We start from the raw sequence: 26,248 nt of genomic DNA, 5'->3' as shown, positions 1-26,248 counted from the left end.
CTATCTATCTATCTATCTATCTATCTATCTATCTATCTATCTATCTATCTATCTATCTATCTATCTATCTATCGTTCTATCTATCGTTCTATCTATCGTTCTATTATTCTATCTATCCTATCATTCTTTCTATCGTTCTATCTATCATTCTATCGTTCTATTGTTCTATCTATCATTTTATCATTCTATCGTTCGTTCTATCGTTCATTCTATCTATCTATCTATCTATCTATCTATCTATCTATCTATCTATCTATCTATCTATCTATCTATCTATCTATCTATCTATCTATCTATCTATCTATCTATCTATCTATCTATCTATCTATCTCTTAAACACATTATTTTCACACCCTTTCTTTGTTTGTAATTAAATGAACCGTTGCATATGCTTTCTTTATTCTTTTTTTTTTTTTTTTTTCATGCAGTGTCTTACTGATGCAGTGAAAACACGTATGACTAAAGGGAGACGGGGTCAGATAATAACACCATAATGTGGCTTTATCTACAAAGTGATGGAGCGATGAACAGAAAAGAGCAAATTTCCATTATTATTGTCAAGTCGCACCATTTTGCACGTGCCCATGGCTCATGTTTGATATAATGAGAACACTTTTCTAATGTCAGCGTTTTGAGCACGTTCTCATCAGAGACAAATTAAGTGATACTTTTGGCCATTAACATTGAAATGAGCCTGATGGATTGATGAGCATGTCGGCGCGTACCAAGTGTAAAGCGTCTGCCTCCAACTTTCCATCTGGCGGGAACATGAAACGAGAGCTAAAAAGCATGCGACCATTTATTTTGTTGGAGGAGAAAAAGAAAAAAAAAAAAAAAAAACCTGAAATACGCCTCTGCAGAGTCCCCTGAGCTGCATGTGGCCTGTAGACAGAGAGAGAAGGAGAAATTTGGCAAAGCTGTGGGGGTATTTTTATCCAAGCGAACAAATGTCAGCTGTGAACTGAATGAAAACCAAGGATTTTTATCTCCACAGAACAGTGTGCTTTTCACTTATTTATTTAAATACGCCGCATTTCATTCAGTTCGTCAAAAGGGTTAAGAGAATTAGTCTTAGTTTAGGTGTGTTGACTCGACGCTGCCTATATTGAGCTTTTTTTTTTTTATGGTGAAAAAGTGGAAAGGCCGTCTATTCTCAGGTAGCCTTGTCTCCCTTCATGTCTTTTTATCACATTGTCAGAGGCTACAGTAGCTCTACGACCCCCCGGAGCTACATCCGGGGGGGTCAGATACGAGGTGCCGGCTTGGACTTCTAATCTTAGCCTGCTCTGATTACACACAGGAAGAGAGAAAGCTTTCAAACCAAAGACAAGGAGACAAAGAAGGAGACAGACAACATGTGATTTTCTCTCTTTTTTGTTTTTAGTTTTTTCTTCATCACAGTCAAAGTGTTGTAGTTTCAGAGGTGGTGAATATTCGCTCGTGCTGTTCAAACATGGCAGGAACATCCTTTTCAGATGTTTATTTGTTGAAATGCTGACTCTTTGAGAGGCTCGGAGGGGTGTTAGCTACCAAGGGGTGGAGGCGGGGTTCACCCTGGATGTGTCGACAGTTCATTACACTGGGTTACAAAAAACTGTTTTTTGCAAGTGGTCTAGGTTTTTTCAACTGAATTAGGACCATTTTGCACCGCTAAATCCAAAAATGACATCTGTTTTTCTCAATCAGCTCAGGTTATTTTGCTAATTTGATTTAGAAAAATTTGATCTTCTCACAAAATTGATTACATTTTTGTGACTTGATCAGTTGATTTTTTATATTCCAGTCCTGCTCCCATTAGATCAATGTATAATGTGTAATAACAACCCTCCCTCCATTCCACTTATGTTGCATATATTCAATCCGTATATATATATATATATATATATGTGTGTATTTATGTATATATTTATAACCATTTGCACTACATCATATCGAACAATATTTGCACTCTCCTTTTAAACACTTTTCTATTCAAATTTATATGACTGTTTGTTTTTATGTGTATGTCTATGTCTATGTATGTTTTTATGCTGCTGACAACACTGTGAATTTCCCCATTGTGGGATCAATAAAGGAATATCTTATCTTATCTTATCTTATCTTATCTTATCTTATCTTGTATAGTTCTCACCCAAAAAGCTGTTTTTTGCAAGTGGTCTAGGTTTTTTCAACTGAATTAGGACCATTTTGCACCGCTAAATCCAAAAATGACATCTGTTTTTCTCAATCAGGTCAGGTTTTTTTGCTAATTTGATCTTCTCACAAAATTGATTACATTTTTGTGACTTGATCAGTTGATTTTTTATATTCCAGTCCTGCTCCCATTAGATCAATGTATAATGTGTAATAACAACCCTCCCTCCATTCCACTTATGTTGCATATATTCAATCCGTATATATATATATATATATATATATATATATATATATATATATATATATATGTATTTATGTATATATTTATAACCATTTGCACTACATCATATCAAACAATATTTGCACTCTCCTTTTAAACACTTTTCTATTCAAATTTATATGACTGTTTTTTTTTTATGTGTATGTCTATGTCTATGTATGTTTTTATGCTGCTGACAACACTGTGAATTTCCCCATTGTGGGATCAATAAAGGAATATCTTATCTTATCTTATCTTGTATAGTTCTCACCCAAAAAACTGTTTTTTGCAAGTGGTCTAGGTTTTTTCAACTGAATTAGGACCATTTTGCACCGCTAAATCCAAAAATGACATCTGTTTTTCTCAATCAGCTCAGGTTTTTTTGCTAATTTGATTTTGAAAAAATTGATCTTCTCACAAAATATAATAATTCATACCAAAATAAGATTGGTAAGCACACTTTATGAAACATGTGACTTGATTCCTGTTAGGTACAATGGTGTATTCACCGCAGATGTAGCAGAATACGTCAGGCTTATTTTTGCAAGATCTTCTAGTCGAAGCCATTTCATTCACCTGTAATATTAAAAAAAACATTAATCATAAATTGGCAAAAATAAAATCTACAGAACTCGTTTATTGCAAGAAATATGAAGGAATTTTGTATCATATGATGTGAAAATGCCCATAAATGTAAGCAAAAATGTTAAAAAGCCAATATGTAGCATAGTTCAGAAAGTTGACCTGATTGAGCAAAATTAATGTGATTTTTGGATTCAGCACACCAAAATGATCCTAAATCAGCTCAAAAAACTTAAACAATAAATTTGTTGTTGACCAGTGTAATCTTTCTGTTTACCATCTTTCTGTGTAAATATCTCATGTCACAATGTGGACACCTGCGGTTTATAGTCAGGTGTGATTTATATTCTGGTGTGCCTTATAGCCCGGAAAGTACGGTATTTTCGTCTAATTTTAGTCGATGAAAACAGATGACATTTTAGTCTTGTTTTAATCAATGAAAATTGTGTTACAGTCTTTTTTTAGTCATGCAATTCGATTTAATCTGGTTGATATAGTCTTGACAAAACCAACATTTTCTTCTAGTTAAACCCATTTTATCTACAGTGAAAGTGAAACTAAAGACTCTTTACTAATTCCTCTATTGCCGCATTTCTACTACGTGGAACCGGTTCGACTCAGCTCGGCTTGTCTCCCGTTGTTGTCCCGTTGTGTCTTACCTTCGGAAACTTGTATTTGAGGAGTTACGACGTTTGTTGCCCACACCGGAACTGGAACCGGCCCGGCGTTCATTCTGCCGCTACATTCACAAGTGCGCTGCTAAGTAGCGTGTAAAATATGTGACATTCCTGTAAATGATTCACATGCTGTGGACAAATGTTTGAGGATATTGGAGGGATTCCACCCTTTAGAAGACATGGAAGCTTTGACAGTGTTCCAAGTAAGTGGACCTGGTGTCGTCTGTTTAGACCGTTTCTGCCTCAACGCCATGTTGGCTACGTTCTGACCAAAACAATGCAGCGTACGTGTGACATCATCGCACATGCACAACGAAGGTGGAACCGATAAGCAGAATCGTTAAGCAGGCAGGCAAACGATTCCAAGGAATGGAGCTACTGGGAACCGGTTCTCAAAAAGAACCGGTTCTCGATTCCCATCCCTAGTCCTGACTTTGTTGCAGTCACTGGTAATATCAACGAAGAAAACACCTCATTTCCTTTAAGTTATTTTTTGTCATGAGTAATGATCCTGTACAATAAAGACTGAGTTAGAAAATATAGTGAAGTAAAAGTGAAAATAAATAGAATAAAAAATACAACTTCTCCCAAAACATGCTTGAGTACAGCAGTGAAATATTAGTACTTCATGACTATACAACACTGATGTCATGGAAGATCAGCCAAAGACAGTTAGAGTAGTCTTCTTTTCATGGTGTTAATTAGGTTGTACTGATTAAACGACTGAAAACCCTTCACCTCGAACCCCCGCCGTCACCTCCCAACACCACAGTGAATTCAATCTGCATCCAACCACTACAAAGCCTGTCTGTTCAGCCTCAACCTGCACGCTTTGTTTTCAGGCTATAGATGAGCTTCTTCATTTACATATCGAGCGGGGAACTGGGATCCAATCAGAAGTGATCACTCAACACACATCTGGAGGTGCTTTTTAACGCTGTGTGTGAGCAGACACACTTCCAGCTGTTATCCAGGTAACTGAGGATGGATGTTAATGCAAGGGCTGAACAAGACCGGGGGGGGGGGGGGTTGAGGAGATGCATCTGCTGACACTACAGGCTGGTGTCGTCTGAGTCTGGAAAGAGCTTCAAGGGAGCTCAGATTTACTGTTGACATTTAATATACAGGGTGGGGAAGCAAAATTTACAATATTTTGAGGCAGGGATTGAAAGACAGTGTATGACCAATTAGTTTATTGAAAGTCATGAGAATTTATTTGCCACAAGAAAATGTACATAATAGAAAATGTTTTTATTCTATGTGTCCTCCTTCTTTCTCAATAACTGCCTTCACACGCTTCCTGAAACTTGCGCAAGTGTTCCTCAAATATTCGGGTGAGAGCTTCTCCCATTCTTCTTTAATAGTATCTTTAAGAAAGTCGACATTGCTGTGTGATGTTCTATTGGTAGCATGTTCTAAAACGCCCCAAATAGCAGAATCCAGAGGGTTTAGATCTGGGCTAGAAGGCGGCCATAAACATGATTCCCAAAAATAGCTAAAGTTGGATTTGCTGAAATCTTGTATTTTTCTAGCTGTGTGGGCTGGAGCACCATCCTGTGTCCATACATAATTTCCATCTGGGTAGTTTGCTTTAAGCCATGGCAATACCTGGTATCTGGATGGATTTGTTTGGATTCTTTAGGATTTTGGATTTGAGAGCTTTAATAAAAGCTTTGGTACGTTTTTTGTTGCTTCCTCCACTTCCAGACTTTCTGGTAATAGTTTTGCTCATAGTCATTCTCTTCTTTCCATTATAAACAGTCTTTATGGACACTCCAACTATTTTTGAAATCTCCTTTGGTGTGACGAGTGCATTCAGCAAATCACACACTCTTTGACGTTTGCTTTCCTGATTACTCATATGGGCAAAAGTTTGTGAAAAGGTATGGATAATAGTGTTAGGTATGATTATGACATCAATATATGTTTGGTTTCAAAACGATTGACATAGTGCCTGCTGAGAAAAAAACAACTAAATGTTCATTGTAAATTTTGCTTCCCCACCCTGTAAAAGAAACTATACTAGAAAACTGAATAAAAACAAAAAACAAAAAACATTCAGTTGTATAGAAAACTGAAGATCTGTTGTCGATAAGTGATTTATAATTGAATCACGAGGATACACTTTAGCAGGCACTGATATAGAATAGAATAGAATAGAATAGAATAGAATAATAGCCTTTGTTGTCACTGTTTGTACAATGAAATTAGGAGTGTTATTCCAGTCAGTGCAACAGTTTTAAAACCCCTTTAGCCCTATCAGCCCGCCTGCGGGCCTAAAAAATTATATTAATATTCATCTACTATAAAAAATATAATAAATCAGGACAATGGATGTTTTTTTTTTTTCAACTTTTGCTCAAAGTTTAGACCCTAATGTTAATAAAACTACATCAAAAGTGTATTTTAGTGCAAACTTTAATGTTCAAACATGATTTTTAATCTTTGTGGGGTGAAATATACGCTATTAAAAATCTCCGACACGAGCAATTAATTTATGCATATCATTGTCAAGCCAGCCGAAAAAAAAACAGGCGAGGATAAAAAAATTCTAATTTCTCTTTTAGTTTGTTACAGTTTACTCTGGGATAGTAATAGATACAATATTTTAGACAATGGGAATAGATTCTGTGAGGTCTGTAAATGTCCATAGACACCAAGAACATCCATATGAACCTTATTATTGTGAAGTAATTCTTCATTTACTTTGGGTATGTCTGTTTAGGCGTTTTTCCCCTGAAAATATGATCAGGGTTAAACAGGTTAATAAAAAAAAAAAAAAACTAGTTCAGATAAGAACAGATTGAATAGAAAATAACAAACATAATGTGCTGCACACCTTTAATACCCCCATATACATATATAGTGTAAGATTCTGTTGAAAGTTACTGCCGTATAATTGAAATTTGATTGTCTTTGTGTAAAACTTCTTCCATACAAATTTATATTTGAAAGTACTCGGATATTGTAACCGCACAAGGCTGTTTGACCTTGAAAAAGTAGGTCAAGGTGACCTGTTCTCAATACTCTTCTGCTCCATACCAACATGCATCCACAGTATAAATTTGGTGCAGATATGTCAATGCATTTTTCAAACAATGAGATTATATTGTTGAATGGACAGACAGACGGACTGACAACAAAACGATTACAATACCCCAGATGTTGGCCGAGGGGTAAAAACTAAAAATAAGACAAGAAAATACACTATAAATTTTTACAATTTTATAAAGTATTGTAAGAACAGAGCTAAGATGAACGAAAAATAAAACAAAATGTGAAAAGATGCAAATTTACAGTATTAACAGTATATGAATGAACAATATTAACAGTATGTATTACACATAAATACTTGAAAATAAAGCCTATTCTATTCTGTTTTATTTATGCTGATATTATTCTGGTTTTAGGAATTAATATTCTGAACATGTGTACGACATTTACATGATCCAGACTTGGAATTTGTGCAAAGCTTAAAAAATAATATTAATTCTATTATGTTTATGTTTTATGTCTAAATAGACATAAAATATGAATAGATATGAATAGACATAAAATATGAATAGATACAATATTAACACGATGTAACAGTGTGTATATCTATAAACAATATTAATAGTATGTATATTATATCTGTGAATCTGTGAAAATAGAATATTCTTTTTAAAAAAACAAATTAAGATAAGAATAGAGCTAAAGAATAAAAATAGAAAATAGACATAAAATATGAATAGATACAATATTAACAGTATGTAATAGTATAAACAATATGACCAGTATGTATTACCTATGAAAACAGTATGTTTATCTATTAACAATATGACCAGTATATATATATATATATATATATATATATATATATATATATATATATATAAAAACAGCATGTATATTATATCTATGAACTCAAGTCTATATAAAAATAGTACATTTACGTTTTGATGAATGTTGAATAAATATTACATTTTTATTGCAAAAACAGAAGACTATTGCACAACTTATAGTACAGAATTCACATTATACAAGGTTATTGCACATTTTTGGAAGTATTTACATGAAGATACCTTAGGGGAAGTGATTGTACAGTAAAAAAAACACCATAGTTATTACTGTTTGTAAATAGAATAAAACGACTATGTCTCAAGTATCACCTATATAAGGCTCCATGTGTATGTGAGCAAATAAATTAATTAATTAAAACAAATGATACATAAGCTATGAGCTAAACATTTCCAGGAACTTTACATTTCATGCTGGCGGGACCGTTTTTATATATTTGTTATATAAAATTACAAAAAATAAAAATAAGAAAATAGAATATACTTTAAAAAAATAAAATTAAGATAAGAATAGAGCTAAAGAATAAAAATAGAAAATAGACATAAAATATGAATGGAAACAATATTAACACTATGTAATAGTATAAACAATATGACCAGTATGTATTACCTATGAAAACAGTTTGTATACTATATCTATGAACTCATGTCTATATAAAAATAGTACATTTACATTTTGATGAACATTGAATAAATATTCCATTTTTATTGCAAAAACATAAGACTATCGCACAGCTTGTAGTACAGAATTCACATTATACGAGGTTATTGCACATTATTGGAAGTATTTACATGAGGATACATTAAGGGAAGTGACTGTACAGGAAAAAACACCATAGTTATTACTTTTCGCAAATAGAATAAAATGAGTAGTATGTCTGAAATAGCACCTATATAAGGCTCTATGTGTATGTAAGCAAATAAATAAATAAATGAAAACAAATGAGACATAAACTATGAGCTGAACGTTTCCAGGAACTTTACATTTCCTGCTGGTGGGGTCGTTTTTGTAGATGTTTGTTATTGCTGCTTTCATTGTGGTTTCAGTCTAAAACTATGACTCATGTTGCATTGTGTATCCGCCAAGTAGGTTATGTGTTGATTTCCTTGAGTCCGCTCGTTTCCCCGTTTGTCAGCAGGAGTACGCAAAATCCAAATACCTCAGTTTTGATAAACCATAGTGGAATTTAAAGGGCAGAATACGGACCAAGGGCGAGTCCTTTTAAATATTTAAACAGAACCGTGAAAAAGCAGTGGATCCTGGAATGTCATTGGCTTTGTGCTTCATAATTTGCGTGAGGTTAAACATTGTAATGCATTGTTTTTGCAGGAGAATGAGAAAATATGTATGATTCTATCGTTGGATCTGCAGGAAAAAATAGAATAAAAAAAAAAAAAGTTTGGAATGCGTTGTGAATGTTAAGGCACTGATTCAGCGCTGTGTAATGCAATATTTAGAAGGCAATCATGCATGTTCTGCAAATTATGTGGAATGGTTTTTGTGGTCGGGGTAGTGAGTAAACAAATGGGGATAGTTTCGGTCTGGCTTCAAAATGCTTTCTCTGACTATTTATTGGATGTTAATGAATGTTTTGCCACTGTAGACGCCTTGTGTTTTATGCTTCATATAATGGGTTTTCTGATTATTATTGTGTTTTAACCCATAAAGACCCAAACATCCACCATCCACCTAAACCATCTACTGAGCTGAACTGTTCAACACCTGCTGAGCCACTAATCCTATCAATATATGTAAATAATAGGTCTGTAACGGTACACAAAATTTTCGGTTCGGTATGTTTTCGGTTATGAAAGCCACAATTCGTTTCAAATGTCTCAAAATGTCTTTAATGCATTTATGAATTTTTGAACATTTTTCCCAAAATTTTTGTAGACAATAGAATATAAAAAACAGGAATAATATAAATCTGCTGCTATAAATCAAATAGAAAATAAATAAAATATTACTAAATGTATTTTAAACATTAGTTTTGCACTTTTCCCTGAAAGGTAGTTTTGAACAAACAACAAAAATCTAATCACAGTTCTGTCAGTTCACATTCTGCAGAAAATTAAAAAAAATTCCACATGAAGTGCAACATTAACAAGAGGACAAACTCATATTCTCCTTTAACAAACTGAAGAGCAACATTTACAACAAAATTAACCAAGTTATTTATTTTAGGACAGAGAACAAACTGTTTAGGACACTTTGTGTACTTGTGTCTGTGTGTGCAGGGTGGGGGGGGGTTGTCGGAGCCGAGGGGAGATGCAGTCCGTAACTAACGCTGGCATGAAACGAAAGTGAAACTTTACATACTTTACATGTTATACAGTGTGTGTGTGTGTGTGTGTGTGTGTGTGTGTGTGTGTAAGAGAGACAGACAGACGGACGGAGCTAGTGTGTTTTAGAACTACTGTAGTTCCTTGGGGCCAAACAGCGTTCGTCTTATCGTCTCTTTCCTTCTTGTTGTCTTTCACCTGAACCTGAACTGATCCAAACTGGACTGGACTGATGGTGGCAAGTCTTCAGTCTCTTCCTTCCAGGTTGACATCATATTTGTTGTTTTTTTTTTTACATTATATCAGCTGCTATTTCATATTTCGGGTCGTTGTGCGCTAGTTCCATATGTCCGTGTGAAACTTGCGCGGATTTAAAGTTCCGCATCGAACGACGTCTTTCGTTCCTTTTTCTTTTTATCATCATACTATGCCGTTTCGGTACAGCTGTGTACTGAACCGAACAGGTGCGTACCGAAACGGTCCGGTTCGGTACGTGTACCGTTACAGGCCCAGTAAATCACACTGGTCTACAAATTTTTTAGAAATGATTTGCTTCAGACATTAAATGTGCTAAATGTTACGAATTTTAATAAGATTAATTGGAAAATAAATGACGAAAGTGCCGGTTTGCTGATGTTTTCAAGGTATATGATAAAGTGTTATTACACATATATATTGGTTTATGTACATTTATATAATAGTTTTATAAATCTTCCACTAAATAGAACCTGTAAAGTGAATGTATTCTAATGTGCAGACAGTGTTTTGAAGTAGATCTTGTAGCTCTGAGACAAATATTCCTTTTGAGTCAAACCCATTCTCTCGTTAATTCTTGAGTTTCACATTTTGACCCAAAGTTCAGCTAACCAGCACTTTTGACTTGATTTTTCTTTATCAGTGACTCTCATGTGGTAAAATGTCATTACTTTTATTCTGGAAGCATTTTCCTTGTAGACCAGTGTAATTGGTGTAAAATACAGCTTTTCAGCTTAAAATCATCATCAGATATGACCCATTTGGACGTTCAGAGGCTCCATAGTTACCATGGAAACACTGTCATCTTCTACAGCATTGATTCACCAGTGAAACCCATGGAGTTGGATCAGTGGAGACACTTGGTTTAAGCTCAGTTAATGATATATTTTGTTGAAAACGTCACATTTTTTGCTAGTCTCTTCGGTAAGTTTGTCTTTGGGTAATTGGATATTCTTTTCAGAAACAAAAGAAAAACTAGTGGTTAATTCTTTTTTTGTTTCAAAATAAAAGAATTAAAATTGAATTTCAAGTTGTTTTCCTTTTTCGGTGTCAGAACAGATAACCCAGATTAAAAAAAAAAGGGTTTGATATTCGTTTTATCTTTCTAATAACAAAAAAACAGTTACTATTTGACAGAAATAGAAAAACAGACCAAAAATGCCTGTTTTTTTTTCATTATATGAGACCAGATGTTGTCATTTTCAAGGAAAGAGCGCCAATGCCTCGGTCTCAAAGATTCGTACAAACGATGGGTTTGTACGAATCTTACACTTCGTATGAAATCTGGACGTTGAAGACATGCTCCCTCCACGAATGTCTACGAACACCAGATTTTGTACCAACTGTGGTTTGACACCCGTAGTGTACAGCAGTGATTCGGCAGTAAAACCCATGGAGTTTGATCAATGACACTGGATGAGGACGCTTGGTTTAAGCTCAGTTAACCCTTTCATGCACAAATTATGAGAACCTTAATCAACTTTTTTTCCTGAGTGTTTTTATTCCTCTTTAGGCATGAAAAAAACAATGTGATTGAAAATTTTCCTCTAAAAAAAAAAAAAAAAAAAAAAAAAAATAATAATAATAATAATAATAATAATAATGAACAAAAAAAAATGTTATGAACCTATTTTTCATGAAGTTGCAAAAATGTCCACTCAGCTGGACACCACACATTTAATTTATGACGCACAGAAACATGTATTTACTGATAAATTGTGTGAAAACTATGGGATGGGCTTGTGATTCTGGGGCTTTATGCTCAGGAGAGATCTACATAATGTTACCAATTCATGTCAGAAAAGATATGTAGTGTCTTAAAACTTTAATAAAGATATGTGTGGAAAAAAAACAACATAGAAACAAAAAATCCATGAATATACAAGAGAACATCTGTAGAATAGCTGTCTACTGGAGTGACGAGTGTGCATGAAAGGGTTAATGACATATTTTGCTGAAAAAGTCCCTTTTTCTTCTGTTTTCTCTGTTTATAATATAATAACCCTTAACTGAAATCTGAGCATTTATTTATTTTACATCTACATGATCATTAAATTAAATATAGGAAAATACCTGCTTTTTACTGTAAAAGGGCAAAATACAAAAGATAATATTATAATAAATGGTGATAAATCATTATAGAAAGGTTAAATAGAGAGAAAATGTGATTAGGAAACTGCCACAAAAGCATCACTGGATCTTTATGGGTTAAATCCAAGTTAATACTTAAATATTTTCAGTACATTTGCGTTCAGTATTCATAGCTGACACTGCTCCGACTGAAATTCACGAGAACGAGTTAAAGTTCGTCCGTCTCAAATAGTACAAATAGCTGAATAAATGTTAAAATTAAAAGGATGTTGAGTCAGAGTTAACAAGATGTTCATGGAGAGGAGACCTGCTTCAAATGGGATAAAGAAATGAGGAAGTTTTTCTCTTTTTTTTTTTTTCACTTCAGTACAGATGAAAGTAAGATTTTTCAGTGTGATCAGCAGGAGAGGTGGAAATCAGAGAAGCCGGTGTGAATCAGGAAGTAATAGGAGTGAGAACATGAAGTGTCCCTCTCAGACGACAGAAAGAGAGAGACTTTAAACCAGGAGATGTTTTTCCATCCATGCGTAGCAGCTGACTGGGCCGAAGCTGATTGAGCTGAAACTCAACCCACATTATCTTGGTGCTAAATTATTGGCAATCTGATGTGCTGCGGGGTTTTTGCTCACCCATTAATTTCTAGTCCCTGCCATTTTGGTGAAAGTAATACAAGAACGTGGCCTTGTACATGTTCCTCTAGTGCTCGTATTTTATTTATTTATTTATTTTATTTGGCTCATTTGGCTTTCTGTTTCACACAAAATCCCAATCTGTTTTGAAATCACAAAGCTTGATTTTGTGTACGGCAGACATTTTGTGAGTCTGAATAAATAAAGACTCCATGTTCGACTTGAATCAGGCTTTATGTAATCATTTCTGTTTTTCTTGTAAATAATGGAGTCTCTATCACAGAATGTTCTAAAGCCGCTATTATTTACCCATAAAGACCCAGTGCTACTTTTGTGTCGGTCCTCAAATACATTTTTCTCAATTTATAACCTTTCTTAAGTGATTTATCACCATTTATTACACTGGTCAACAACAAATTTATTGTTTAAGTTTTTTGAGCTGATTTAGGATCATTTTGGTGTGCTGAATCCAAAAATCACATTAATTTTGCTCAATCAGGTCAACTTTCTGAACTATGCTACATATTGGCTTTTTAACCTGCCACTGGTTAGTACAATTTCCCAGTTTGGGATCAAAAAAGTATATCTATTTATCTATTATATAATCACCAGACTGCAATTAGTTGAAATGTTCATGATTATTTTCCATAATCCTGATAACTGTCTCCATTCACCAGGGTTTTTCAAAATAAAAGCCTTATAAAAATGCAAAATAATGAGTATTAATTACTATAAATATATAAAACTGCCACAAAAACAAAATTCTGATAATTGTCTCCATTCACCTTTATAAAAACAGTGAATCCCACCCCCTCTCCTTAAAATGTTAATAACACTGGTCAACAATAAATTTATTATTTAAGTTTTTTGAGCTGATTTAGGATCATTTTGGTGTGCTGAATCCAAAAATCACATTAATTTTGCTCAATCAGGTCAACTTTCTGAACTATGCTACATATTGGCTTTTTAACATTTTTGCTTACATTTATGGGCATTTTCACATCATATGATACAAAATTCTTTCATATTTCTTGCAATAAACAAGTTCTGAAGATTTTACTTTTGCCAATTTATGATTAATGGTTGTTTTAATATTACAGGTGAATGAAATGGCTTCGACTAGAAGATCTTGCAAAAATAAGCCTGACGTATTCTGCTACATCTGCGGTGAATACACCATTGTACCTAACAGGAATCAAGTGATCAAATGATTTTTTTTCTCTTAAAACCTATTTTGGGTGAGAACTATATAAATAAATCAACTGATAAAGTCACAAAAATGTAATCAATTTTGTGACAAGATCAAATTTTTCCAAATCAAATTAGCAAAAAAACCTGACCTGATTGAGAAAAACATTTCATTCATTTCATGTCATTTTTGGATTTAGCGGTGCAAAATGGTCCTAATTCAGTTGAAAAAACCTAGACAACTTGCAAAAAAAATTTTTTTGTAACCCAGTGTCATAACATCATCTTCAATATTTTGCATATTTTCACTGAAACTCTTATATTTAATTCACTGACCATGTAGATGTTCATAAAAGCTCAAATTAAAGTTCAGGATTGTTATATCTGAAACAGACAAAACTGAAGAAAAGGTGACTTTTTCAGTTAAGATATCAACAAGTGGTGCCAGGCATAACAAACCCCGCCCCTCGCACATATCTCGCTGATTAAAAAGTAAATGGGGAGATTTTAAAAATTCATAAAAAATTAGATTTTTGACCTACTGTTCCCAAAATGTAATGAGATCTATTCTGGGTCACTGGTAATCTATAAACTCAATTTGGTATGAATTCAAGGAATAGTTTTGCTCCTACAGACGTGAAATTTTGCATATTATATGTAAATGGTAGAACCTAAAGATTTAAAAAAATTCATAAAAAAATTGAAACTTCATTGTACTTTTCCCAAAATGTAATGACATCTATTCTGGGTCACTGGCAATCTATAAACTGAATTTGGTATGAATTCACCCGATAGTTTTGCTGCTACAGACTTGACATTTTGCTCATTATAAGTAAATGGGGTAAAATAAAGATTAAAAAAAAAAATCATAAAAAAATGAAAACTTTATTGTGCTTTCCCAAAATGGAATCACATCTATTCTGGGTCACTGTCAATCTATAAACCATATTTGGTATGAATTTAACCAATAGTTTTGCTGCTACAGACTTTATGAAATTTCACCCAGTATAAGAAAATGGGAAAAAAGGTTGAAAAAAATCCATTTAAAAATCTGACTTTGACCTACTTTTTCCAAAATGTAATGAGATCTATTCTGGGTCACTGGCAATCTATAAAGTCAATTTGGTGTGAATTCAACCAGTAGTTTTGCTGCTACAGACATGTGAAATTTGACCCATTATAAGTAAATGGGGAAAAATAAAGATTTAAAAATTTCATAAAAAATTGTAACTTTATTGTACTTTTCCCAAAATGGAATCACATCTATTCTGGGTCACTGGCAATGTATAAACCAAATTTGGTATGAATTCAACCAATAGTTTTGCTGCTACAGACTTGTGAAATTTCACCTATTATAAGTAAATGGAAAAAAGATTTTAAAAATTCATAAAAAAAATTTAACTCTGACCTACTGCTCCCAAAATTTTATGAGATCTATTCTGGGTCACTGGCAATCTATAAACCCAATTTGGTACGAATTCACCCAATAGTTTTGCTGCTACAGATATTTGAAATTTCATCCATTTTAAGTCAATGGGAAAAAGGATTTTTAAAATTCATAAAAATTTTAACTTTGACCTACTTTTCCCAAAATGAGGGGGCAGGTTAATAACTAAACGGAAAAACAAGTGTCTCCATCCATTATCATTGATCCAGCTCTGTGTTTTACGAGTGAATCAATGTTGTAGAGGATGACGGTGTTTCCACGGTAACTACAGAGCCTCTAAATGTCCAAATGGGTCATATCTGATGACCATGAAAAGACGACAAACTGTATTTTACACCAATTATTTACATATATTTATAGGTTTAGTGGTTCAGAGGTTATTAAATGGTTTCAGATCAGTTGATGCTTTTGGTCGCCAGTGTCTGTTTGGGTCTTTATGGGTTAAAAACACAAACCTGACACTGAAAAAGGAAAACAACTTGAAATTCAATTTTAATTCTTCTATTTTGAAACAAAAAAAGAATAACCACTAGTTTTTCTCTCGTTTCTGAAAAGAAAATCCAATTACCCAAAGACAAATTAACCGAAGAGACTAGCAAAAAATGTGACGTTTTCAACAAAATATATCATTAACTGAGCTTAAACCAAGTGTCTCCATTGATCCAACTCCGTGGGTTTTACTGGTGAATCAATGCTGTAGAAGATGACAATGTTTCCATGGTAACTACAGAGCCTCTAAACATCCAAATGGGTCGTATCTGATGACCATGAAAAGACAACAAACTGTATTTTGTACCAATTATTTACATATATTTATAGATTTAGTGGTTCAGAGGTTATTAAACGGTTTCAGATCAGTTGATGCTTTTGGTCGCCAGTGTCTATTTGGGTCTTTATGGGTTAAAAACACAAACCATAGCACATGAAAGATTGTGGTTAAAAGCGACGTTGTAAAATAACCTCTTTAAAATGTATAGCGGGCATAAAAACGCACATTACTTACTGGAGAATAGCCACATTCTGGGTCAGCCATCACTTTCTTGCTTCTCCTTTCTCGGGTCAAGTATGTGCTTTTATGCTCTTGAACTCATACAATCTAATTTTAACTAGCCCTATCCAGAACTGTCTGCAGAAAGCAGCGGATTGTTTCTTGTTGTGCTCCATTTACTCAAGTGTTAGTGCATTATGATTCACCAAAGCGCACGGATCAGCGCCCGTTTGCTGGGTGTAAGTGTGAGAGCTTGTTGGTGTGAGTGATGGCTAATAGCTGCATGATAATGAGGTGGAGAGGCGATGCGGACATGGTATTCTTGTGAGTGAGTCTCACCCATTAGGAGATGCATCTTTGCCCAAGCAGAAGTGCACTGCTTAATTGGTTCATTTCATCATGGTCAAAAAGCTTTAATTGGACGACACGCACAAAAGATGGATGGAGAAGATGCTGCAAAACAGAAAAAAAAAAAAAAAAAAAGAACAAATCCAGGTGGTGTCTGGGGTGGGTGGTTTAGAGTGATTTGTGTATGTATGAGTTAAATAAAATGGGGGCTAGAGAGAGATTATGTTAATATGGCCTATTAGATTAACAAAATGTTGGTGTGGTGTTAAGAAAGGATGCCTTACCAAAAGGTGACGCAGACTTAAAAAAAAAAAAAAAAACTAAGAATGTGCCTGGCAGAGCTGGTGATGTGGGTGCTGAATATTCAGAGAGACAGATACAGAGCTGCAGCCCACACGTTTTGTAGTGATGGGTGGATGAGGAGCACGCAAGCTAATGGGAATTCTCTTGTGCGTATTATAACCCCTACATGCATCAAGATGTCCGACTGCCCCGCGCACTCCACGGAAGACTCTAACGGGAAAATAGATGAAATGGACCCGAGTAGCACCTCTCCAGGCTGCAGCGTGTATATTTAGAACGACCGTGACCGTAACATTTCATTTGGGAAGTATCTGGAATGGCAGGACAAGACATCAGTCAGTGGAAACACAGGTGCTTTATCAAACAGGAAATTCGGAGTAAATGATTTTTTTTTTTTTGTTTTTTTTTTAATTTATGAAGTGAACAGTACGTAACAAAACATGTGAAAGACATGACAACAAATAGGACAAGACAAAAACAAGCACTAATTACATGTTCATCAGTTCATTATTATACGTTGTTGTTGTTGTGTCTGTAAGAGAGAAAAAAAATGAAAGAAAGGACAAAGGAGTCGGTAACAACAGTAAGTGATAATTTAAAAATAGGACCAATGGCCTTGTAGCTTAGCGGCCAAATTAAAAGCTTTGGGAAATGTATCCAGATGCCATTTATTATCGCCCTGTTCTGTGTATTTATTCTATTACAGAAATAGCCCATGTTTTGGTCATATTCCAATCAGATCTGTCAAAAATTCAAATTCCAACTTGATATCATTGATACTAATTTATTGGATCAATCCACTTCCTATCTGTTATAATGGGGAAATTTTTCAAAGTGGCACCAAATCCAGAATCAGATCCGGATTGAAATAATTGCAATACCTTGTGTTGACATCATCATACAGAAGCTGTATACCAAGTTTGAAGTCAATCAGAACTGGAGTTTGGGAGAAAAAGATGATTAAAATTTTTTCCCCATAAGAGCCCATGTTAAATTTTCCATAAGTTCCCGGATCCAGAAGAGGATCCTGATCAGCATGTGGACATTATGTTTTGGTCATCTCCCCATCAGGGCTGGACTGTAGAAATTTACACTGGATATCATTTATATTTACTGAGTTATTGCATCCATCCACTTCCTATCTGTTATAATGGGGACATTTTTCAAAGCGGCACCAAATCCAGAATCAGATCCGGATCCAAATAATTTCACTAACTTTTGTTGATATCATCATAAAGAAGCTGTATACCAAGTTTGAAGTCAATCGGAATTGTAGTTTCGGAGAAGATGATGATTGAAAGTTTTGTAACAGACGACAACAGACGACGACGATGACGCCGCACGACGACAATAGTTTACAGCCTGTCAGCCGTTAAGCTAAAAAAGAGGGGGAAAAAAATCCTTAACATTAAAAACAGTGGTAATAATAGTGATGACATTAGCATAACAAGTTATAATGAACAAAAATACATAACTAAATAACCAATAATACTAAGTAGAAAAGCACTCAGAGCATAAACCTCCACCAAGGCAGACCCCCCCCTCCCCATCACCACCAAAATGTAATCAGATGGGATATAAATCATGAGTTTAAGGGGAATGGCAACTTTTGCACTTTAATTTCACTCAAAATATTGTAGTAATAATAATAATAATAATAATAATATAACTAGAAAAGAAGTCAATTGGAATTGTAGTTTCGGAGAAGAAGATGATTGAAAGTTTTGTAACGGACGACGGACGACAGACGACAATGACAGACAACAACAGACGACGATAGCTTACAGCCTGTCGGTCGGTAAGCTAAAAAAGGGGGGGAAATATCCTTATCATTAAAAACAGTGTTAATCATAGTGATGCAATGAGCATAATAAGTTATAATGAACAAATATACATAACTAAATAACCAATAATACTAAGTAGAAAAGCACTCAGAGCGTAAACCTCCACCAAGGCAGACCCCCCATCACCACCAAAATGTAATCAGATGGGATATAAATCATGAATTTAGGGGGAATGGCAACTTTTGCACTTTAATTTCACTCAAAATATTGTAATAACAACAACAACAATAATAATAATGATAATAATGATAATAATAATAATAATAATAATAATAATAATAATAATAATAATAATAACAATAATAACAATAATAACTAGAAAAGAAAGGCAGATCAGCCCCCCACCTCCCGATCACCACCAAAATGTGTTCAATTTTTCCTTGTGCCTGTATCAACATTTCCTGAAAATTTCATCAAAATCCATCCATAACTTTTCGTGTTATCTTGCTGACAAACAAACAAACAAACAAACAAACAAACACACAAACAGACAAACCCTGACGAAAACATAACCTCCTTGGCTGAGGTAATAACCAATAATACTAATAATAACAGCTGAATAAAGGGTATTGATAAAAATTGATAATGTTATAGTTGTACGGGGGGGGGGGGGGGGGGGGGGGGGGCTCTTACAGAGACACAGGCTTTTTTTTTTTTTTTTTTTTTTTTTTTTTTTTTTTTTTTTTTGCCGAAGCTCAGTTTGGTTTCCGAATAACTGAAATGGGAAATGGTGTGATGGTACATATTCGGAATAGCTTCTCAAGTCAATTGTTTTTGGAGATAGAAGTGAATAATTATGTTTTGGGGTTTTTTGTTTTTTTTTAATTCCCATTATCATAAGTGAGGCTGTTATCGTGGCAGATGTTGAGGAGAAGTGTGAAACCTTCTATTCACACTGCTATTATTATAATGGTGATATGTCTTCCCCAGTGATCTGTTTTTATCTGTTCACACCAGAACTTGCAGTACTATCCTGCATTCCAGTGATCAACTTTGGCAGCTGACATACACACTATTTCACAAAGATAAACAGGATTATCATGTATTTAGTGAATTACAAAAGACAAATTCTTGCTTTTATGTCACTCACTGGACACAGACGACCAAATATTTTTGCTGCATTGGATGAATTTGTTTGGATTCCTTCTGCAATGTGGAATTTTGTCACAAAAGTAATACCTTCACCTATAAAGACCCACCACTACTTTTATGTCAGTTCCCAAATTATTATTATTATTATTTTTTTCTCTATTTAACCTTTTTTAAGTGATTTATCACCTATTATCAAAATATAATCCTCTCTATTTGGCATTTTTTCAGTCAAAATCAGGTATTTTCTTTTATTTGAATGAATGAATGTTTATTTCAGTTAAATACAAAATACAAAACACATACATATTAAAAAAAACAACAAAACAAAACACCTACATATTAAAAAAAACAAACAAACAAACATAAAATTAACACATTTTGTAACTGAAAAAGGAAGAAGCTGAAGCCGGAGGCTTATTTCTGCTTCTCCTATTTACATCCTTAGTCCAAGTCCACACCTTAAGTTGCAGCAGATAAATACTTAAACTTAAATTATACTACATTCAGTGTAATAAGTTATTTTGTAAACATATTACTTTCATAGCCCTTCATAATTTAACCAATTAAATTCTTTTTGAAACTCAACAGTGAGCTACACAATTTCACTTCATCCTTCAGTTTGTTCCATAGCTTGACACCAATAACTGAAACACTGTGATATTTAACATTTGTTCCTTACATTTTTCAAACACAAACATCCCTCTTAAATTATAATGTCCTTCTCTTAACTTAAAAATTTTCTGAATACAAAAAGGAAGGTGTTTACTTTTAACGCGAAACATAAATTCCATTGTTTTTAAATATACAATGTCAAGACATTTTAGTAAACCAGATTCTACAAAAAGTGGATTACTTGATTGGAGATAACCAGCTTTGTTTATGACTCTAATAGCTTTTTTATGGAGTTTAATTATTGGGTCTAAATTAGTCTTATACACATTGCCCCATATTTCCACACAGTATGACACATATGGCATTACAAGTGAACAATACAACATATGCAAACATTTTTTGCTTAACAAGTCTCGAGTTTTATAAAGAATCGCAACAGCTTTGGACATTTTACATTTGATATATTCTATTTGTGGTTTCCAACAGAGTTTATGGTCAATAATCACTATTTAATTTACTGATTATGTACTTTCATCATCATGCTGAGTGTAAGTGTCATTGAAATGATTTAAGCATAAGGGAAATTAATATTTAGTTTTAAGAGTTAATTTGTTTTGTTGAAATATTAGTAAAACTGACGTTGTGGAAAATATGACTGTATTCACACCTACTTCTTTTGGTCCAGACGGGCCAAAATTCGTTTCCCCAGAACATATCTGATGACCATGAAAAGATGACAAACTGTATTTTACACCAATTATTTACATGGATTGATAGAATCAGTGGATCAACAGGTATTCAACATTTTTCATGGTCAATAGTGGATGTTTGGGTCTTTATGGGTTAAATGGATTACACAAATAAAGTCCTAAATCCATCATATGCTGCAGAAGGATTGGCTAAAAATGGAGAATCTGTTCTAGACACTACCAAAAATATATATAGTAATATATATATATATATATATATATATATATATATATATATATATATATAATAATAATAACATATATAATAACAGTATAATAATTTATACTGTTTTAATGGCTCGATACAGACCTTTGACTCCAGTGGAATCTACTTTTGTGGAATCTACAGGAATCCTGTTAGAAAATTTTTTTTTTTTCTCTTAAAACCTATTTTGGGTGAGAACTATATAAAAAATCACCTGATAAAGTCACCAAAATGTAATCAATTTTGTGAGAAGATCAAATTTTTCAAAATCAAATGAGCAAAAACAAAAACCTGACCTGATTGAGAAAAACAGATGTCATTTTTGGATTTAGTGGTGCAAAATGGTCCTAATTCAGCTGAAAAAACCTAGACAACTTGCAAAAAAACAGTTTTTTGTAACCCAGTGTTATGATATATATTATCATATATTTGGCATTTTTTCAGTCAAAATCAGGTATTTTCTTATATTTAATTTACTGATTATGTACTTTCATCATCATGCTGAGTGTAAGTGTCATTGAAATGATTTAAGCATAAGGGAAATGAATATTTAGTTTTAAGAGTTAATTTGTTTTGTTGAAATATTAGTAAAATTGACGTTGTGGAAAATATGACTGTATTCACACCTACTTCTTTTGGTCCAGACGGGCCAAAGTTCGTTTCCCCAGAACAAATCTGATGACCATGAAAAGATGACAAACTGTATTTTACACCAATTATTTACATGGATTGATAGAATCAGTGGATCAACAGGTATTCAACATTTTTCATGGTCAATAGTGGATGTTTGGGTCTTTATGGGTTAAATGGATTACACAAATAAAGTCCTAAATCCATCATATGCTGCAGAAGGATTGGCTAAAAATGCAGAATCTGTTCCAGACACTAACAAAAAAGTGTTATTTATACTGTTTTAATGGCTCGACACAGACCTTTGACTCCAGTGGAATCTTGTTTATCTCGTTGTTTACTACAGTAGTAGGAATTTGCTCATAGCGCATAAAGAAATGACATAGTCTGTTGCCTTTACTACTCCCTAAACAATACTCGCTGCGCAGGTTGCACTCGGAATAACTGTGTGAGCCTGTACACTGATGCCACTGCTTAAGCTCGGTTTATCGAAATTTCCCACAATGCATGTGTACAATTCCCCTCTGTGGTTAAAGGAAAGATGAAACCTGCATAAAAGATTAAATTAATGCCAGACTCTGGTTATGTGTTTGGTAATTTTCTCCCTCAGGGTTTGATGTTCCTTGTAAGTCAAGCCTCGAGGGGAAAACGCCAAACACAGAACAAGGAAGTCCGCGCAGCCTCAAACACAACACAGGGAAGTGGCTTTTACTGCAGGTAAATCGGAAAAACGACCAGCTTTGGGGCTGTTTTTGGATTTGTTTCATTTCCCATTTAGGAATTACTGGGTGTTTTAAAGATCTGTAAAGATGTTAACACAAAACAGAGAGGGGGGAGGGGCTACTGATGGATTAGTATTATTATAGTATCTATACCAAAAGTACACAGGTTGATAAATATCCCCCACATGCAGTCGATACATGTGCTTCCTTTTATTTTTGTCTCTTTTTCACATTATTTTAGAATTATTTAATTGTGTTCACATACTGTTGTGGAAAAAATTATTAGATCATCAAAAACAATTGTTATGCAATCCAGTCCTAACTCCTGTGTGTATCATGTGACTAAAACAGACAGAAAAGAAAACATGGAATGTCTAAAAGCACTGTTTTTGTCAGTACAATGCCATAGATATTGATGGAAGAACTGAAGTGATTTTGGTTATTATCAAAAAACATGGAAAATGGATAAATATCAGCTCTGAAATTAAACTACTATGAGTTATTTTTGTTGTTATTATTATATTTTTATATTTATATATTATTATATTTCATGTTACACGTCTTTTTCTTGTATTTTTTTATATATACTTCTTGGATTAAAAAACAAATCACTTGTGGGCAGGGAACCAAATATGGTAACTTCACTGACCTTGACTTTCTACATGATGATAAAAAATGTAGTAAAATTTATCAAAAGTAACAAAGTCTTATTATGTTGTATACATTTTGGCTTTGAGAGTATTTCTATGAGTGAACTATAAAAGGTTAAGGAAACATTATGAAGAACTTATTATGTAAGAACTGAAGTGATTTTGGTTATTATCAAGAAAACATGGAAAATGGATAGATATCAACTCTGAAATTAAACTAATATTACTTATTTTTGTTGTTATTATTATATTTGTCCAAACAAATGGACCTTTAGTTGTACCAGGCATTAAAATGAACAAGAAATTGAAGAAAACAAGGGGTGGTCTAATATTTTTTTCCTGCAACTGTACATGTTCCTTCATGTTACATGTCTTTTTCTTGTATTTTTTATACTTCTTGGATTTAAAAAAAAAAAAAAAAAAAAAAAATCGCTTGTGGGCAAGGAACCAAATATGGTAACTTCACTGACCTTGATTTTCTACATGATGATAAAAAATGTAGTAAAATTTATCAAAAGTAACAAAGTCTTATTATGTTGTATACATTTTGGCTTTGAGAGTATTTCTATGAGTGAACTATAAAAGGTTAAGGACACATTATGAAGAACTTATTTTGTAAGAACTGAAGTGATTTTGGTTATTATCAAGAAAACATGGAAAATGGATAGATATCAACTCTGAAATTAAACTAATATTACTTATTTTTGTTGTTATTATTATATTTGTCCAAACAAATGGACCTTTAGTTGTACCAGGCATTAAAAATGAACAAGAAATTGAAGAAAACAAGGGGTGGTCTAATATTTTTTTCCTGCAACTGTACATGTTCCTTTCATGTTACATGTCTTTTTCTTGTATTTTTTATACTTCTTGGATTTAAAAAAAAAAAAAAAAAAAAAAATCGCTTGTGGGCAAGGAACCAAATATGGTAACTTCATTAACCTTGATTTTCTACACGATGATAAAAAATGTAGTAAAATTTAGCAAAAGTAACAAAGTCTTATTATGTTGTATACATTTTGGCTTTGAGAGTATTTCTATGAGTGAACTATAAAAGGTTAAGGACACATTATGAAGAACTTATTATGTAAGAACTGAAGTGATTTTGGTTATTATCAAGAAAACATGGAAAATGGACAGATATCAGCTCTGAAATTAAATTATTATGACTTATTTTTGTTGTTATTATTATATTTGTCCAAACAAATGGACCTTTAGTTGTACTAGGCATTAAAATGAACAAAAAATTGAAGAAAACAAGGATGGTCTTATCGTTTTTTTCGTGACTATATACCAAAAGTACACAGGTTAACTAATATCCCCCACATGCAATCCATACATGTGCTTCCCTCTATTTTTGTCTCTTATTTTACTATTATTTATATTTATTTTTACCTTTATTTAACCAGGAAGTCCCACTGAGATTAGAAATCTCTTTTGCATGGGAGACCTGGCCAAAGTAGCAGCCATACAAAGTCCAAACAAAAATAAAACACACACATGATACAAAATTAACAATAAAACACAATAAAAACTATCCAACAATAATGGCATCAAGAAAAACAGTGACATTCCTCCTTCACTGCATTCTCCATGATACTTTTAAAATCACTGATAGAAATGCGTGTATGTAGTTTTACAGTTTATATGTATATGTATAGAATCTAAGGTGTGTTCATCTAATTTACTGCATGTCCTCGACTCTTATTCTTATTCTTTATTTGTCTCCAAGGAGCAGTTTAAAGGTACATACGAGCAGCATGAATAAAGAACACTTATACAAACAAAGAAATCTAAGAAAATACAGTTAAAAGATATAATATAATATCATATATAATAGCAACTGAGTACAATACGTAACAGGTGAATGTATGAATAATGTGAGTAAAGTGGATAAAGTGCAGACACAAGCTATAACAGGATGTAAACATGAGTTTTGCATTATGGGAAATTTTACATGAACAACAGTTATTGCAGGGGTAGTAATGAATAAATAAATATAAATAACAGAAGAGATTCTTCCTCTGCTGTTTTTTTTCTAGTTTCTTTTTTTATTCTTGTTGAAAGTCCACGGATACAATATATTGTGTTCAGCTCGTAAATGCTTTGAAGGCAAATTGTGAATTCTAATAATAACACTGGTCAACAACAAATTTATTGTTTCAGTTTTTTGAGCTGCTTTAGGATCATTTTGGTGTGCTGAATCCAAAAATCACATTCATTTTGCTCAATCGGGTCAACTTTCTGAACTATGCTATATATTGGCTTTTTAACATTTTTGCTTACATTTATGGGCATTTTCACATCATATGATACAAAATTCTCTCATATTTCTTGCAATAAACAAGTTCTGTAGATTTTACTTTTGTCAATTTATGATTAATGTTTTTTTTTTAATATTACAGGTGAATGAAATGGCTTCGACTAGAAGATCTTGCAAAAATAAGCCTGACGTATTCTGCTACATCTGCGGTGAATACACCGTTGTACCTAACAGGAATCAAGTCACAAGTTTCATAAACTGTGCTTACCAATCTTATTTTGGTATTAATTATTATATTTTATGAGAAGATCAAATTTTTCCAAATCAAATTAACAAAAAAAACCTGACCTGATTGAGAAAAACAGATGTCATTTTTGGATTTAGCGGTGCAAAATGGTCCTAATTCAGTTGAAAAAACCGAGACAACTTGCAAAAAACAGTTTTTTGTAACCCAGT

At 33.4% G+C, this 26,248-nt stretch overlaps 1 protein-coding gene across 2 annotated transcripts in view; it reads left to right on the top strand.

The window, feature by feature from the left end:
- lingo2 (leucine rich repeat and Ig domain containing 2) overlaps window positions 1-26,248 on the top strand; it is a 908,701-nt gene that overhangs the window by 453,307 nt on the left and 429,146 nt on the right. Inside the window, exon 4 of one of the 2 annotated variants that reach the window (XM_030145715.1) lies at window positions 4,497-4,628. The exons of the other annotated variant lie outside the window; for it this stretch is intronic. The gene's annotated coding sequence lies outside the window, so the exon portion shown is untranslated. The remainder of the gene's footprint in view (window positions 1-4,496; window positions 4,629-26,248) is intronic. 2 annotated transcript variants of the gene reach the window in all.

Source organism: Sphaeramia orbicularis, chromosome 10 (assembly GCF_902148855.1).
Source record: "Sphaeramia orbicularis chromosome 10, fSphaOr1.1, whole genome shotgun sequence".
NCBI lineage: Eukaryota > Metazoa > Chordata > Actinopteri > Kurtiformes > Apogonidae > Sphaeramia > Sphaeramia orbicularis.
The sequence above is the reverse complement of the archived record's forward strand: the minus strand, read 5'-3'. Positions and strand labels throughout refer to the sequence as shown.